The 14,821-nt window shown below is 26.3% G+C and overlaps 2 long non-coding RNA genes across 2 annotated transcripts; both read right to left on the reverse strand.

The window, feature by feature from the left end:
- Positions 1 to 693: 693 nt before the first annotated feature.
- On the reverse strand, positions 694 to 2,497 carry LOC114917013 (uncharacterized). Its single transcript, XR_014434702.1, has 2 exons — positions 1,800 to 2,497; positions 694 to 1,684 (listed from the first exon to the last, which is right to left on the reverse strand). It is a non-coding gene; the product is annotated as an uncharacterized LOC114917013 (long non-coding RNA).
- Positions 2,498 to 12,965: 10,468 nt separating this feature from the next.
- Positions 12,966 to 14,208, reverse strand: LOC145959082 (uncharacterized). Its single transcript, XR_014434705.1, has 2 exons — positions 13,452 to 14,208; positions 12,966 to 13,182 (listed from the first exon to the last, which is right to left on the reverse strand). It is a non-coding gene; the product is annotated as an uncharacterized LOC145959082 (long non-coding RNA).
- Between the last annotated feature and the right edge of the window lie 613 nt (positions 14,209 to 14,821).

Genomic DNA, 14,821 nt, shown 5'->3' on the forward strand with positions numbered 1-14,821 from the left:
AAGTTTGATCATTTGCCTTTTTGTGCTAGGCTTGGCTTGTTGACTTTTCTATCTGATGCTTGAAGCTTTTACCCTTTATCTTGGTTCTGGTGTAGGAAGTGGCACGTGCTCTATTCTTCAACTTGCCTGTACTTATGTTTTTCTGAAACACTAACACACTTGTTAGAAATAACATGTATTATATTTGTCTCATTCAAAATCTTATTGGGAATTGTTTCGTCTGACTTAACAACCCATTCACAACAATAACCACATTCGAGGCATCACTTTAATTTATATAATATTAAAATAAAACTTTAATTTATATAATATTAAAATAAAACTTTAATTTTAATTAAAAATAATATAAGTGCATCAAAACAAACTATCACTTAATTTTATCCTTAAAAAATATCACTTATGTTACTACCAAACAAAATTGTTGTGTAGCAGAAAGAAAAAATTATTGAACAATCCAACATACATTGAATTTAAATAAATGTAATGGACAAATTGGGACTACAGTTATTTTTTTTGGGATAAAGGGTAGATGTGTAATAGCATCATTATGCGAGAGAAGATCCTAACTGGTTAGCACCTCACCTTATAATAATCATATGTTACACATCATAAGAACCGATATTAAAAGAAAGCAAAATACAAGTAGGGGACCAAACCAAAACCCGCAACAAAAATACAAAAACTAAGAAAAAAAAAAAAAAAAAAGAAGACCAATGTCATTATAAAACATCAAAGCTAAAAGCATAGGCTAACACATAATAAAAATTTGTCAATTTTACAAACAACAACAATTGTATCTAGTATCGGAATGCTCTAAGCTGGAACAACAATCCCAACTGCCCCAAATCACGAAAATTTGGAAGATTTAGTTGCCCTTATCTGGTTCTAGGCTTAGACAATGACGATTTTTTGGACTTTTGATTCTTAACCTTTTGTGGGGATTGAGACACTTATTTCCAATCAAACCCACCAGCAACAAGGATATCAAAGTCTTGTTTGTTGGACAAAGGAGGAAAATCTGACAAATCCTGTTAAACATTATAGAAATATGCTATTCCATCAAGACTTGGATCTAACATAAAACTACTTGCACTCAAGATCATGGATTTAAGGTATTTGAGGTACATGAGGTAGCAAGTCCTGTTGTTCTTCTTCAGACGCAGCAGTAACAATTGCTGCAAAATCCCATTTTTTATGAGATTTTGGGATGGCTAAAATATCAGAGGATACTGGAGCATTTAGCACGAGGAGCTTTAACAGCAGTTTTTGTCCCTGTAGCAGTATGAGACATTTTAGCAGAGTAATTTGGTTGAGTATTCTCATCAGAAATGTCCTCCAAGGATGCATACTATCCAAAGAAGAATCAAAATTTATCCCCTTCTCTAAATTAGTCTTAGATTCCTTCGAAATCTGATCCAACACCTTCTTAGTTGAATAGTCATCACCAAGATCAACAACAACAGAAGGAGTTGTTACTGTAGAGATAATTGGCCTGATCAATAGCCACATCCAAATTTGGTGCTGCATCAGATAATATATCATTCTGATCCAGTAGCTGATCAACAATTGTACCTACTAAACCAATTGCAATAACCTGACTTACATCACCTACTTTCAGATTAAGCACCATCACCGACCAGTTGATCCCACATCAAGACATCCAACTGCTGAACAGTTGCTGAAACTGTAGAAAATTTAGCCGTGTGATCAGCAACTGATTTAACATTGTCCGTTGCTTTATCACAAAGAGAGACCGCACCAGATAGGTGTTGCACATCATTAGCTGCAATTGCACCTACCTTTAACTCCACATTATTTTTCAAACCAAAAGCATCACCGTCTACCTCAACTCTAAATTTTGGACCGGCTTTGAGATTCTTGGCAGTGAATTCATCAATTTTTCTGCATTGATTGGCCAAGTGTCCAATATTGTGGCAAGAAAGAGAAAAATCTGGCATTCTTTCAAATTCAAGAGAGGCAACAAGTATAATTTATCCATTTACAATTTCAATTGGCAAAGCACATCAAAAGGTTAAGATACACATCTAAAAGACACGAATCATACATAATCACATTTTCATATCAACTTCTCATACAATTTACCAAAACGCATTCTTTTAGGGTTCCCATAGGAACCCATAAGCAATTCAAGATCCACAAGATTAGTTTGATACACAAATTTAAGCATACATACAAGTCAAGAACATCAATTAGAGTACTTAAAAATCATATAGAAGACAAAAACTAAGAATCAGATGCAAAATTGAGTTTTTCCCTCATACGACGCATACAACAGAAAAGAGATTGAAGACCAATCTCACTACCCAACTCTTATCCCATGCCTAGAACGAGATTACCCATTCCTCCCCATACCTTAATAAACACTAGGGAAAGAAGGTGGATCTATAAGGTGATTTCCCACCAACTCTGATTTTTCTCCCAATTCTTCAGAGTGCACACATAGAATGAAAAAGATGAGAATGTAAAAATAAGAAAATTGTTGTAACCCCTCTTTAAAAAACTTAACCCTCATTTAAATCTTTAGTAAAAATATTTTAACCAAGGTTCACCTCTCCTTCCCTCAAATATTAATAAAACATATTATAATAAAACCCATATATTTCATATAAATAAAATGTTTATAAAAATTACCCCCCATCATTTATAAAAACTAAATTAATCATTAATGAAGATATCAAGGTGTTATAGTTAATACCATATAAGGGACAAGTTGAGCCATATTGGTTCAGAAGCAACCAAATTGAATAAGGTATGGAGTTAAGGAGTAAAAGTAAAATCTTTAACTGATTACTAGAAATGTGTGTGATATCGTCATGATAGTTGACGAACTATTCTCATATGTGATTTGGTTAATGTATGTCAATGTCATAGTGGATCCACACCCAAGCCATGTTATACCTAGCGGAGGGTATTGGACTTTTTTAATTTAAATTGTGAAACCTGAGAAATTATATTATGTTGTGGATTGATATTTAAATTTGTTACTGATTTAGCAAGCCAAATGATCATGTTGTTAAGTTGGTTTGACAAGGTCAAGTCACTTTAGATTACTCACTTGTATTGTAAGATATCTCTTAGGTGAAATACGTGATAACACATGTTGTGTTGCCATGTTGCAATATTGTTTAAGTTGTTATGTTGCTAAGTTGTGTTGTGTTGTTCACATATTCTATTGAGAAACTGTGTTTTTCTTATACCAAATTGATATGTTGAAAAGTTGCTAAATGCTAATGAATTCTATAATGGTGTTGTGAGTTAAAATGTTGGTATGTTGTTAAGTTGAGAGATAGTGTTGATATGATTGTTTTGTGTTGCTAAACTGGGTCTTAGACTGATATTATGTCGTGTTGATTAAGTTATTTTATATAGCTAATTTATTATTTCTATAATATGTTGTTTTCTTGTTTATGAGAATAGGATTAAGCCGAATAATGAATGAGATTTTGGATGCCATGTTGGAGATGACAATGGTTTTCGTTGAGCTATTTTAACACACATTGATTTTTAGAGACACTTGATTAACGTTGGGGTCTTTATATTTTCAATACTTTATACTAGATGTATATTTGTATATATATACATAATTTTATTATAACCCCATAAGGGTTTTATGTCTTCAAGTCAAAATTGATAAGAACTTATATATATATATATATATATATATATAGATATATTCTGCACCCTACACATATATCTATTGCATGGATTTTCAAGTATTGTTGCATGATAACTTAGTATAGTTAAATTATTTATATTTTTGCTGCTTAGTTGTTGAGCTATAGTAACTTTTTGAGTCGTTACATTTTTTATGCATGTTTAAAGCATCATTATTTCACAAGAATTAGAAAACTTAAATATTTCACAAAAAATTATTATCTCCTCATTTTCCACATATTTTCAAGTCTTGGTGTAAAATTAATTTGTTTTATTTATGTATTTAAATCATATATTATTAGTTCCAAGATGGATTCAAACAAACAAACAAATTAGCCCTTATTAAACACAAATCTTATGCGAGTATTTTTATGAATTTTTCTTTGATGAGAGAGTTTTAAAAAAAAATTTAATTGTTTATCTAATTTGATTTTTTATCTATCATAAAAATTTATGAATTGATTTCTAATATTTTAAAATAAATTATTAATAAAGAAAAATGATATTATGTTACAATATAAATTATTTATTATAAATCTAAAATATAATTTATATATTATTTTCTAAAATGTATATAAATTATATGTTTAAAATATTTATTTATAAAATTTTAAATATAATTTATTTATTTAAATATGATTTATATATAAATATGATTTATTTATATATTATTTTATATATAATTTATTATAAGTTTTAGTTATACATAATAAATATTTAATTAATTAATAAAATACTAGTTTATTAAAGAAAAACATTTGATCTAATTTTAAAATATTAGGAACTTCCTTTAATTTTTTTAATAATTAGTAACATATATTAAAAGAATTTAAATAATTAATTATATTTAATTAAATTATTAATTAATTTGTAATATGATTAATTTCTATTAATTACTTTTTTTAATTATACACGTACGGTTAATTCAAAGTTTATATAAAAATGGATGAATATATATATATATATATATATATAAATATAAATATAAATAAATAAATAATATATATATATATATATATATATATATATATATATAAAATGAGGGATCCGTTTACTCTAAGAATATGTCTATAACTTATGTTCTACGTCAAGTTTCAAAGATCCAATTGTTGAATTTAAAGTTCTTAATGCATAGAATAAATCTGCAAATTTTAAAAAAATTTGAAAGCTATTTAATACTTTGTTTCATTAATTCAAATAAATGTATAAAATGATTTTATGATTATCTATTAATTTGAATTAATGAAATGAAGTATCAAATGATTTTCAAATTTTCTAAAAATTTGTAGACTTAATCTATGCATTAAGAGTTTTAAATTCAACTGTTGGATTGTTAAAATTTGATGAAGAATATAAGTTACTGAATGGAATAAGTCTAAATAAACTTACTCCTGGAATAAATAGATCTCTTCTATATATATATATATATATATCACTACTAGATTCTAATCTTTTAGTAACATTTTCTTGTTTACATTTGTTAAAATGTTACTATATATTAAATAAATATGTTATTTTGTAATATTTTTTTTAAAAATGTCATTATAGATAGAATAACGTTTTTTATTTCAATATTATTCTTTCTAATTGTTTTCAAAATCAAAGTCCCATATCGAGTAAAAATTTTTTACATAAGTTATTTTGCAACATTTCTTTGAAAAATGTTACTATAATTGCTTCTAAAATCAAAGTCCCACATCGAGTTAAAAAAAGTATATTTCTTTTATGTCTAATTGTAACCCATAATTAAAGTCTCACATCAAATAGATTAATGACTCATAAAGAGTATATATACTCATATAGTTATATTTTAAGATATATGAAATTTGATATTCTATATATAATTAGTGATGAGTAACTAAAAATGTCTTTCCCTAAAAACATAAGGAACTCTTAGAAGTTTAAGAGACATAAAAATATAATAATTGAATTTAATATTTAAATTAAAATTAATTATTAATTTTATAAAGTTAAAAAATCTTGGCAACATCATTAAAATGTTACAAAAAATTATTAAAATGTTACAAAAATACTACTTTGGTAACATTTAAAATGTTACCTAATTATGCAAAAATGTTATTAAAAGTCTTTAGCAACATGAACTATATACAACATTTGATAATATGTTGCTAAAACAAATTAACATTGATACATAATTAAGTAACATTTTTCAAATATTATTAAATACCATTTGTGTTGTATATAATTTTTCTGTCAGTTTTTATAATTACAATTTTCAACATTTAACATCAAATATTATTTATTAAATTGAATTTGTGTTACAAATTGTAATACAGATAAATAAAACAAATAATTTTTTTTATTAGAGTACTTCACTTTGTCAATTTATGTTTATATTATTAAAAATTAATTAATAAATAAAACATGTTAGATACAGGTCTAGAGTTACATAACTCATGAAGTCATAAACATTGAATGTTGAAACTTCAACATATTTTTTTTACGTAAAAGTAAAAACTAGTTATACATATTATTATGAAAATTAATTAACAAATAAATAAGTTTTTACTTTCACGTATTTCGTTTACTCTCACTACAACAAAAATAGTTTTTAATAATATTTAAAAAATATTACTTAATTATGTATAAATATTACTAATTTGCTTTAGCAACATATTATCAAATATATAATCTATGTAACCCCAAGTGTGTGGTTCAGCGGTAGGGGTTGATCCACGCTTAAGCAAGGTCAGGGGTTTGAATCCTGCCTTGTGTATGCAGCCGCGTTAAATCTTGGGGCCAGCTATCCCACCCGATACTCCAGGGACACGAACCAAAAGAAAAATATATAATCTATGTTGCTAAAGACTTTTAATAACATTTTTATATAATTAGGCAACATTTTTCAAATGTTAGCAAAATAGTATTTTTGTAACATTTTAATGATGTTGCCAATATTTTGTTAATTTTATAAAATAATAATTAATTTTAATATAGATTTATTACTATTAATTATTATATTTCTATGCCTCTTAAACTCCTAAGAGTTCTTTGAGAGAAGATTAAAGACATTCTTAATTAGTTAAGATTAATTATATATAAAATATCAAATTTTATTTATCTTAAGTATAACTATATGGTTATATATACTCTTTATGAGTCATTAATCTATTTGATGTGAAACTTTAATTATGGGTAACAATTAGATATAAGAGAAATATACTTTTTTTACTCGATGTGAGACTTTGATTTTAGAAGCAATTATAGTAACATTTTTCAAAAAAAAAATGTTGCAAAATAACCTATGTGAACTTTTTTTACTTGATATGGGACTTTGATTTTGAAAATAATTAGAAATAATAATATTGAAATAAAAATGTTACTCTATCTATAATGACATTTTTAAAAAATGTATTGCAAAATAACCTATTTATTTTATATATAGTAACATTTTAACAAATGTAAACAAGAAAATATTGTTAAAGATTTAAAATCTAGCATGCGATGCACACGAGTAAAAACCTAATATTGTTAAATATAAAAAGGTTGGGAAAAAAAGTATTAAAAACACTTCCATTTAAAAAAAAGAGCTAAAATACTCTCGTTAAAAAATAGGTTGATTTGAGATAACTATTATAATTTAATATATAGAGTAAAATCCAATTTATATATAGAGAAGATATATAGAAGAATATGTATCTATTATTTTCAAATTATCATTAAAATATAATTTTATTAACCAAAATAATTTTTGACATTTTTTTAAAAATCATTGCTTAATATTTTATTTAATTTTATTATTATTATTAAAATAATTATGCAAATTAAGTGTAACACAATACATATTTGCTAATTATTATTGATTTTATCAATAACTATGTTGTGTTGATTTGCTATTTTATTGTTGAGAACTCTGAAAATATATTGAGTAATTCTCATGAGTTTTAAATGACAAAATTTGATAAATCATATTATTATGAATTGATATTGAAATTGACTATTGATCTAGTAGGTGTAAAAATGTTGTGTTGATTCAGTAGAGTCAAACCACTTAGACTATTCACTTTTATTGTAGACTTCCTTAGTTAGGTGTATGACAATGCATGTAGTTGAGGAGTTATGCGTATGATGTGTTGAATATGGTGTTGTTCATATGCTATGTGAATTTGTTTGTTGAATGACACAGTTATGGTGTAAGTTGATATATTGTGATACGGTTAAGTTGTTTACCATTTTAAAGTTGTTGATTGTCATGTTAAGGTGTTATGGTTCTATTGTTATGTTGTAAGCCATGATGTTGTGGTGGTTGTATGGATTACATGTGAAAGATAATACAGTGTTCATAACACATACATGCGGAATAATAGGATCTATTTCCATATAAATTATATTAAGTTTGTGATGAAAACTTTTAAATATACCTGTTAGAGAGCTGTTAAATCATAAAATTTCTCCTTATCAATGAGAAGAGTACTCTAAGTGTATCCTCGATCAGACTATTAACTTCTCTTCAATAATGTAAAGATCTTACATGTATCTACACCGAAACCAACCTTTATTTTTCAAACTCTTAGAAAAAGTGAAATAAAAAATAAAATGCTTAAGAATTAATGTAAAAAGGAGGTAGAAGAGATAGTAGGAAAACACATATACTTTCTATGCGGTAGAAAGTCATACTTATAGCACAATACATACCTTCTTTTCCTAAAATTAGGAAACTAGTAACATATTTTATTTTGATTTTTTAAATAAAAATAATATCAAATATGTATCTTTAAGGGATTGTATCATTTTTATAAAGATTCATATTTTATTTTGTTTTTTAAATAAAAACAATATCAAATATGTATCTTTAAAGATTTTCATCTCCTCTTATTTATTAGTATAAACAACACTGATCAAGTCTAATACTTTAATCATATATTCTTTATCAACTACTTTCTCCAATTTGAAATTCAAAAACATTTCAAACAATTATGTATACTCTAAGTGCTAGTAAAGAATATAATAATATTTCACTTTAAATTATTTAATTTGATCAAATTAAATACTCTTATTTAATCATCAAATGTTAAAATAATTCCTTTAACAGAGATTAGAACAGTCGTTTGTATGTTACCCTGTAAGTTCAATACTAAGCTGGTAATAGATTAATCAAATTAATATATTAATCGGTAGGCATCTAGCAATACTCCTTAACGTCTAGTATGAAGTAATATTTTACTTTCAAGAACTTAGAAGAACATATAATATTTTTCTTCTATCATTACAACTCTTATTTAACTCTAAAGTATGGTATTATCGTCAAACTTCATTAAGTTAACCTATCACGACTAACTTAAAAAATTCATTTCTTCTTTCAATCAAGTTTCCTAGGCAGGATATTATTTTATTAATAGATCTCAAACTCATTACTAAGATTTGATGGATTCCTTCTTGATTTATCATTAATTCTACAAGTATTTGATCATATCCAGTATTCATTCAACTAGTACCCTAAGGCATTAGGTGTTCGAAATTAAAATATAATAAATTACTTGTTAAACACTATGATAATCTCAAGTAAAAAAAAACATTTAGTTTCTTCTTGAGAAATTGCTATTGACGAATTAAGGTAATGTAATCCATTAAAAATTCTCAACTAAGTCAATTCAAATGATCATACTCACATATGCATCATCTATATAGGTAATTAATAAATGAGATCTATTAATCTTTATCCTATAAAGACATTCAGATATATATTGATCTATCGAGATTTATGGATGTCCCATATACAATAAGCCTATGATCAAGAGCAATTTAAATTAAAATAATAATAGATTTTTGCATCTCATTATCGTAATCTTTATTATGAAAACAAGTCGAATTTTAATAAAGGATTTTATGTATTTAAAAAAATAAAATTAATAACACTTTATCAATTTGGATATGATTACATGATGAATTGGATCTTGAGCATATTTAATTATTCTCCAACAACATGATGGTATTAGTAGTATAGTCATTCTCTTTCTATACTTGTTATATGTTTATTATTTTAAATATTAGTTTACCGTTGCATGTTCTCTCGTGGTTAGACTATAATGATCATATTTATATAAGAGTAGGGTAGTGATAAACAGGTAGAGAAATATATTTTAAGGTCATGTTGATGAATGGCGGTGTAGATATTTTGTGGGCTACTCTTATGTAGCCATTTTGATAGTGTTGCTTGATCGACAACTAGAATTTTTGCACTTTCAATTGGGATTATTGTTGATATGTGCATATATATATATATATATATATATATATATATATATATGTATGTATAGGATTTTGAGGTACAGTTCTAAGGAGGAGTTTCATGTTTTTGGTATATATTTCCTATACATAAGTATATATTTTTGCATGTATATCTAGAAACTACTTGTATGTAAGTCCTAGTAATTTGATTATATTTTTCGTTGCTAGTAGTTGAATTGTTAAATGTAGGAATCATGATAGATTGTAACATTAAGTTAATTTTATACAATATTTTTATTGGAAAATATATTTATTTTGAATTAAAAAAAACATTTAAATGTGTTTACCAAATAACTTTTAATTTAAAAGAAGCCATTAATTAAGTTAATAAAAATGAGAACTGACAAACAGTTTCCATTTTTTAAAAGTTTTCATTTCTAACATTAATTTAAAAGTATATTCTGAGTAAGAAAGAGTCAAACATACACTAAGCTAATCACTAGGATTAGCCTAGTGGTTGGGTAGGGAGGGGTTGGGTGGGGAGGGGTTGGGTGGGGAGGGATTAGGGTAATTAAAAGCATGAAAACTTAGGTTCAATCTTCACTACAATTATCTTTGTAATCTTTCTTATTTTTACCAAAAACATACACTAAACTAAAATAATCGTATATGTTGACTTATCAATGTGTTTGGCAGAATATTTTTTTTAATATAATTATCATCTTTTTTTAAATGAGTAAATAATAGGGGAAGATGACACAATTACCCATTCCAGCGAGCACACATGGATAAAACTTATGTCAAATTTGCAATTACTTGTATATGTGTACATTTCTACAAGGAAAATAAATAGATTTTTCTTTACTAGTTTATTAATGGGATGGCACTGTTGAAGTACCTAAACTTTGTTATATTCAATTACATAATTTATCCTCCTCCGTGAAAATAAATAAATTTATTCTATGTTAAGGTTTCATCCTTATTTAAAAGTTATTTAAACTTTTTTATTCTAATTGTTTAGTTTTTATTTATTTATATTTTTTATATTTCTAATGAAACAAATATTTTAAAATATTTGTGGGAGATAATTTACAAGTATTCTAGCTTTTTTTTTCTTTAAATTTTTACTATTTTTAAAATTTCCAATTAAACATATATTATAAGTCATTGCTTGTAATTAGAATGACAAAATGAGTTAATCCAACACATTTAGGTTTGACCTGCCATTGACTCGGAAAAAACGAGCTAGATTGACTTGCTAAAAAAAATGGCCTGCAAATTTTGGATTGCCAGCCCACCAAAAAAAAGATTAAAAGGAAAATAAAAAAGAAAAAAAGAAAAAGAAAAGAAGAAAAAATTTGTAGTTATTTTGAGTTACTTTTTCAACATATTTTTTCTCAATATCTAAAGGATCTACATAAATCAATGTACCTAAATAACAAAAACATCTCAAATTACATATAATGAAACAAATCAAATGTACAATAAAATTATTGTAAGATAAATCACAGATTATACACAAAATAAATTTGAAGTGACTTAAATTAAATTTATATTAAAATAATAATTAATCAAAAAATACTTAACAAAACAAAAAAAGACTGATAAACTAGGCAAGACAAGTCAAACAGACAGTAACCAATTTTTGGCAGGTTAGCAGTCGGACAACAAATTATAACTCACTTTGCCACCTCTAATTATAATATTAAATGGTTAGAAATAAAAGAAAGAGATAATTTAGTAATTAAATTTTAAGGCGCAATTATATTTTTTAAATTTAAGTAGAAATATGTTTGAATGGAAAACAAATTTCTATATTTATTTTCTTTTCCATTTGTTTCATTATTATGATTATCAATAAATAAAAAATAAAATAATAGACATATATATATATATATATATAACAAATTACCATTTATTTTTTTAAGAAAAACATTTATACTATCATATAAAGGAATGTTTGTTCTAATATCTGTTTTAGTTTTAGTTTTTATATAAACTTTTTTTTTCTTAATCAAAAATTTAAATTATTTATTTTCTTTTTTCGTCTCAAATCGTTTATCTTTCTAAAATAATTGCACACTTCATAATTTATTTTATTTTAATTTATTTAAAAATTCAGAGAGGCATGAAATGCCTCATTTTCTGAAGTAATAATAAAAGAAGAGCATCTAATTAACACGTCTTCGCGTATGTATATTTATTGGACTACCAAACAAAATTGTCAAGGTAATGGCTATATTAAATGGTGGCAGCATGAAGAAGTTGAGAAAAGTTAATTTGAGAGAACGTGACCATGAGGTGAAATTATTAGACACAGACCAGAGCAAATGAACAGTGAATCGACCAATGCATGGCTGGTTCAGAACCTTCAAATCATTCATTCAGTCATAAACACAGTAAGTGTTAAATCAACCAAAAGGATGCATTCACTACATCATCCTCATCAGAAGAAGAAGAAAAAAATGCCACTAATATATTCAGCATTCTGTGTCCGATTGAAGAGATACAAGAAATCTCGAAGAGATGCCCCTTTTTAACCAGCACCCTGCACTGCAACATCCCCATCAACTAAGATTCTGATTCCTTGTGAGAGCAATTGAAGTGGTACACCCTGGTTTTAGTCTCATGTATTATCTAAATCCACCAATCTCGTGAAAGGCATCTTAATTAGTGAAAAATTATTATTCATGTTGGAAAATATTTTTTAAATTGTCATCCTGAATTTTATTAGGATTTTAGTTTGTAATGAGGTTTAAATTCAGTATTTTTTAAGAATGGGTACCAATTGGCCAATGAAAGCTTTGTTTGAAGCATAGTCACCCGAAGACAAGAGTTTGTATAAAGAAACGGTGATTTTCACAGAGCAATTTTGAATTCATCTTGGTACAAAACTAACAACGAAACAGGAAAACATGAAATTGAAGGTCAAAAAGGATTGCAGGAACCAGCTAAAAATATCACAGATTCAGTGGCATACTTTGTCAATTAAAAAATGAGGGAAATTTTTTGGGAAGTACAAGAAATAAATAGAAGTCTCAATCTTGCACAAGTTTTCTTCCAAGTGGCAGTAGTCATTCATTTTCGTGCAGAACATGAAATAAATACAATCAATAAATAGGTAATATGATAATTCTATTGTATATGTGTTGCATATTCAATTTGGTTTACCAGGCTGAAGATTGTGGTCCAGATCCCCATTTTAACAAAAAGTACATCATATCTACAGATGACAACCAAGCAAATTTTGTTTTTCTTCTACATATTAGGGTATATTGAAATGTTTGTTGGGTTTTCCAATTATACCATCAAACTAACCTGTAAAAAACACCACAATAACTCAAGATAATTAGCTAGTAAAAGGACAATAATTGGCCTACAGAAAAAGAAATAAGCTACTATTGTCAAAACAATTTATGCAGACAGACGTCAAATTGGCTTCACAACGATTCTATAATGTTCTACCACCCATTTGGACTTAGTTTATGTCAAGACCGAACTACCAACAATTATAAATTATATTAACTAAAATAAGGTTAATGTAAGAAATAAATCGCCCCCAAGCACATGGGTGAGAGGTGGCTAACCTATGATATATGAGGCAGTGGTCCCGTGACTGTTGTCTGCACTATGCCATATTAACTTTAGAGCAAGCAGAAATGTTGTTATAAAGATTGATATATTCTTGATGAGACTTCACATGTAACAAATTCTAGCAAAAACAAAAAATGAAACCACTACGACATTGAAATTCACATTAGCATGCTTCCTTGTGACCTCAGCAAAGAGGTAGAAATACAAAAAAGACCATAGTCTGAGAGAGTAGATGAACCAACATGAATATATATATGTCAACAATGTTTGTGATCCTTCCTAGCTCATAGGGTGTGGGAAAACATGATAGGTTCCTATATCCTAGTGCGGTATGACTAAAGGTCGTTAGATCCATCCAATCCAATCCATATAGCACAAGAACCATTTTTGCCTACCTTTTTATCATTGCTGACTTTTTTGGTTAGTGTCTCTGAGGTTGGTCCACATGTGCACACTTACTATTTTCGTTGCAGATAAACGTCGTCTTTACTAGAAAACCAATTATTAATACTATGTTAAATATATTAAATTTTTTTAATCAAAAACTCATTACTTGTTAGGATGTTACTTTTATTACCTTATGCACGAATGGATTTATATTTTCTAATATTATTCCTAAAGAGAAAATAAGCTAATATAGTGAATATGTTTAGTTGGTAACATATCATGAACTTATGAAAGAGAATTTGATTTGATTTATGCAAAATATATTCTTATATAAAGATAAGATCTTTAAGTATAATTAAATTAAATCTTATGTGAAAAAGTATAATTAAATCTTCAAACCGATGATTATTTTCATAGTTGTACAAAAGAAACTGAAATTTTTACAAATATTTTATGTTTAGAAGAGATGAAAGTGAGAAAACAAAATACAAATAATGATATATTTTTCTTTGTCTGAACAGAGAGAAAGTGAAAATAAAATTAAAAATAAAAAAAAAGTTGATGACTTGAATATTCAAAATTTCTCTCACTTTCTCTTCATTAATTTCAGTTCAACTTTTTCTTCTTCTATTGTTCTTTCCTTTCCTTTCACTTGACCAAATATTAGTAATTAATAATTATTAAACTATTAATATTTGAATTATTTTTTCAAAATTATCTTTAACATGTTTGAACTTAATCATTTATCTTTTTTTAGAGAAACAAAGTTAATTCGTATCATTAATAATGTGATAAATAATACAGGATAGAATATAACTATAATCACAAAGATCAGTTTGAAACTTGATTGCCTTAATCAAATTATAGACAACTAAATTTGCTTGTCTTGGAATTAAATTGACCTTACAGTTTAACCTATTTAGAAGGAGAAACTTCCATTTATTAATGATTGACCCAAATTCAAAGCTATCATTTA

This window comes from Cajanus cajan, chromosome 6 (assembly GCF_000230855.2).
Source record: "Cajanus cajan strain Asha chromosome 6, NIPB_CcT2T_4, whole genome shotgun sequence".
Classification (NCBI taxonomy): Eukaryota; Viridiplantae; Streptophyta; class Magnoliopsida; order Fabales; family Fabaceae; genus Cajanus; species Cajanus cajan.